The sequence below is a fragment of the Rhinopithecus bieti genome, unplaced genomic scaffold, assembly GCF_001698545.2.
Source record: "Rhinopithecus bieti isolate Rb0 unplaced genomic scaffold, ASM169854v2 scaffold_2350, whole genome shotgun sequence".
NCBI classification, from domain to species: Eukaryota; Metazoa; Chordata; class Mammalia; order Primates; family Cercopithecidae; genus Rhinopithecus; species Rhinopithecus bieti.
The window spans coordinates 1,510,566-1,514,969 of NW_016803902.1; positions in this window are offsets into that span (position 1 = coordinate 1,510,566).

Genomic DNA, 4,404 nt, shown 5'->3' on the forward strand with positions numbered 1-4,404 from the left:
TAGCAAGCAGACAAACAAACAAACAAACAAACAAAACTTGCATGTCAGATCCAGCCTAGAATCTGAACATACTCATCTCAGTCTCATCTTTACTTTTTGCAAGTAAAGCCCTAGATGGTGCTCACTCCAAAATACCAGCTAGAGCTAAGTGTTTGGACTGGAGAATCCAGACATTTTGATTTCCCTCTCCCTATTTGACCTCTTTGCCCACACATATAATTGATACTCATCTTTTATTTACAGTTTTCCTGGTCCCAGCTCCTTGTCAGAAGACATTCTTAATTAAATTTGCCTGGTCATTCTATCTCACATCCAACAGGAAATCCAATTCCCTGTCTGTCTAGGATTCTGCAAATCACTGAATGAGGAGCAAGGGTGATGGGGAAGAGGCACAATTTCATTCTCATGGCCATCCCTGACTGCATTTCTGCTCCCATTAAACTTAGGATCTCACTCTTTTCTATCTCTTTGTTCTCTTCCTTCTGTGCCAAAACAACCCCAAATTCAAAACTCAACTCTTCAAAAAAAATTAAAAAAAATTAATGTTCCCCACCTAAAGAAAATCAAGTCACTCCAAGTATCTGGTATCACAGCAGGCTTTGTTGCTATTTTGGGAAAATAAATGGGTTTTACTTTGGCACTTTTGTCTGTGTTTTTTGTCCTCCTCAGTAGGCTCTTCACACTGCTCTGGCTGCTCCATTTTTTGGGGGCCCTTCATATTGAACTGCTCCCAGGAAATGGAATTTTTCTCACTTATTGTAGATGACAATATAGCGTGACCCCTGAACTCTAGGCTGAATTTCACATATCCAAATGCTCACTAATGTATCTCTAAGACCATACACTTAGAGGACCTCTTGAGCAGCTTGAGCAGCTTAGAACTGGCAGACTTTGAAATCTCAGACTTGGCACTAATAAATATTAGTGCCTGAGTATGGAAGGAAGTGATATATGATTTATATTTCCACTGATATGATTAGTTTACACAGCCTTCTCCCACCTATAGAAGGTGAAAGTAGTCACAGTCTGTTTTAAATAAGAATCCTTTTCTTCTATTACATTATACTTAGCCATTGTTTTATTGAATATAGCATTTCCTCTAATCCTTTGTGGGATGAGGCAAGATGTAAACAAAGGAATGTTTCCTAGACTTAACTTATAGAAGTAGTTGAGTGCAACATACCTCTTAGAGTTTCAACACTAAGGGTAAAAGCAAAAAAATTCTATTACTTTAGGTTTTTTGTTAGAAAATCAAATTAATCATCATAGCTGATAACCCCACAAATAGTTGACCCTCCTTTGTGCCTGGTTTGTCATTGTATATTTTGTGCTCTCTCTATTGGAGTATTGGTTATATTGTTTGTCATTCATTTATTTCCCTGTTTGGTTTCCCTACTAGATTGTGAGTTGTTTCTGGTTTTCGGTGAGAAAGGACAATTCTCAGGCCGAGAAACAGCAGCTACATCCTTCTTTGAAACTTGAGAGCAGAGAGCAATAACTTATTCTTATCTGCTCTCCATCATAATGCCCAAAGTCAGGCACATAGATGGCTTGCAACAATTTATTACTTCTATTAATTATTGAGCCACTGATTAATCAATGGTTTGCTACCTGCAGTCCTGCATTGCTTAATAATAGGGTTATGTTCTGAGAAATGAGTCTTTAGACTTTTTTGTTGTTGTACAGACATCATAGAGTACATTTTCACAAACCTAGATGGGATAGCCTACTACACACATAGGTTATATTCTATAGCCTATTGCTTCTAGGCTACAAGCCTGTATAGCATGTTGATGTGCTAATTACAATAGGCAATTGTAGCACAATGGTATTTGTGTATCTAAACATAGAAAAGGTACAGTAAAAATATAGTATAAAAGATTTTAAAAAATGGTATACTTGGATAGGGCATTTACCATGAATGGAACTTGTAGGACTGGAAGTTGCTCTGGGTAAGTCAGTGAGTGAGTGGTGAGAGAATGTAAAGGCCTAGGACATTACTGTATACTACTGCAGAATTTATTAACATTGTACACTTAGGCTACACTAAATTTATTAAAAATATTTTTTCTTCAATAAGTTAATCTTAGTTAAGGGTAACTTTTTTTACTTTATAAACTTTTAAATTTTTTGACCTTTTGACTCTTGAAATAACACTTAGCTTAAAACACAAACACATTGTACAGTTATACAAAAATATTTTCTTTATATCTTTATAAGCTTTTTTCTATTAGTTTTTTTTTAACTTTTCAACTTCTTAAAATTAAAATGAAGACACGAACAGACACATTAGCCTAGGCCTAAGCAGGGCCAATATCACTGTTTTCCACCTCCACATATTGTCCCTCTGGAAGGTCTTCATAGGCAAAAACACATATGCAGCTGTCATCTCCTATGCTAACAATGCCTTCTGGGATACCTCCTGAAGAACCTGCCTGAGACTGTTTTACAGTTAATGTTTTTAGGTAGAAAGAGTACAGTCTAACATAACAATGATAGTATAGTAAATACCTGAACCCATAACATAGTAATTTGTTATCAAGTATTTATCATCTACTATATAAAGTGTTAGGCACTGTACATGGTTGTGTGTGCTATACTTTTATAAAATTTGTAGCACAGTATCACCACAAACATGAGTAATGTGTTGCATTACAATGTTATGACTGCTACTATGTTACTAGGCAATAGTAATTTTTCAGCTTCCTTACAATCTTACAGGACCACCATCATTATATGCAGTCAGTCATTGACCAAAACACCATTATGCAGTGCGTGACTGTATTTATTTGACATTTAGTCCGTGTCATTGACTCAAATGCCTGTAAACACACACACACACACACATATATACCCCTCACACTCTAGCCTCTGCAAGTAGGGGAACCCTCAGCCTTTGGTTCTCAGAAAAAAAGCCCCAGAGGCTACCATTGTGCATACTCATTTGCACACAGACCCATCTGAAAGAAAGTTTGAGATTGGAAGTGGGTCACTGATAGGATGAGTAGATGAGCAGACTTTCTAAAGAGATATCTTAAGGTTCTTACTTCAATTCTCTGTAGTATGAGATGGGTGACCTCTCAACTCAGCCACTACTAAAGGTGAGCCTTTGTGCCATCTCTGAGATGTCTCATAAGTTGCCAACCCATTTGTAGAAAATTAAGGAAAAGTGCATTTTTTTACTCCCAAATAAACTCGTATTTTGCTTTTTATATTATTCAAGAAACTTTGCAACATTTCCCCTCATCATGTGCAATCTAGGGTCTCCAAAAGGCTGTAGACTTTTCCCTCTGAGATCCCTGCATGTTTTGGTGACAGGCTGGGGCTTAGATGTTCCAGGCTCTTCACCGGACTGTCTTCTTGGGAGGTCAGGCCAACAGGGGTCTTTAACTAAGATGAAGGATGGGTTGATGGAACTGGTCACTCGCAGGTCAGCTCTGAAGCCCAATTCACACTCAACTCATCACAAGTGGCTGATGTTGAGGATCAGAGAGGGGCGCAGCTGGCACTTCCTGATCTGAGGATGGCTCTTGGAACCAGGGAACTGTCCAGTCTCTTAGGATGATTCAGTGGTCCTGAGAGCTTTGATAATATGTTTCAATTTGGCCTATGACTGACATTTGTGTGACTGTGCAAGTTCTGAGCCAGAAGAAAAATAAAGAATGGTGTCAAAGTTGGAATTTAAAATGGTGGGCCATTTCAGCTTGGCATACTTGTCCATAGTGCATATAGTAAAAAAAAAAAAAAAGAAAAGTTATTTTAAAACCTGGATAGTATTTTCTTTCCAGAGCTGCTTGCCATTCTCTGAATCAGTGCCATTCTCTGAACCAGTGACTTCCGTTAGTTACCAATGCTTGCAAAACATTGATTTGAAATGACTTTTTTCATGTTAACACAATATCAATGTGGAAGGAGTAAACTTATAGGCCATTTTTTATAATTTGAGATTATCTTATTTAAGTAAGAAATTTATAATTATCTCATTTATCCTAGGGGAAAAAATAGCTTTCCCCCACCCCCCGCCACCACCCTTGTCTGGTTAGTATGATAAATTATTTTGCTTTAAATAAGAAAAATGAAAGTTTATAGAAAATATATAAAAGGAGACAGGGCCGGGCACGGTGGCTCACGCCTGTAATCCCAGCACTTGGGAGGCCGAAGTGGGCGGATCACAAGGTCAGGAGGTCGAGCCCATCCTGGCTAACATGGTGAAACCCCGTCTCTACTAAAAATACAAAAAATTAGCTGGGCGTGGTTGCATGTGCCATAGTCCCAGCTACTCGGGAGGCTGAGGCAGGAGAATAGGGTGTACCCGGGAGGCGGAGCTTGCAGTGATCTGCGTTTGCACCACTGCACTCCAGCCTGGGCGGCAGAGGAAGACTCCGTCTCAAAAAAAAAAAAAAA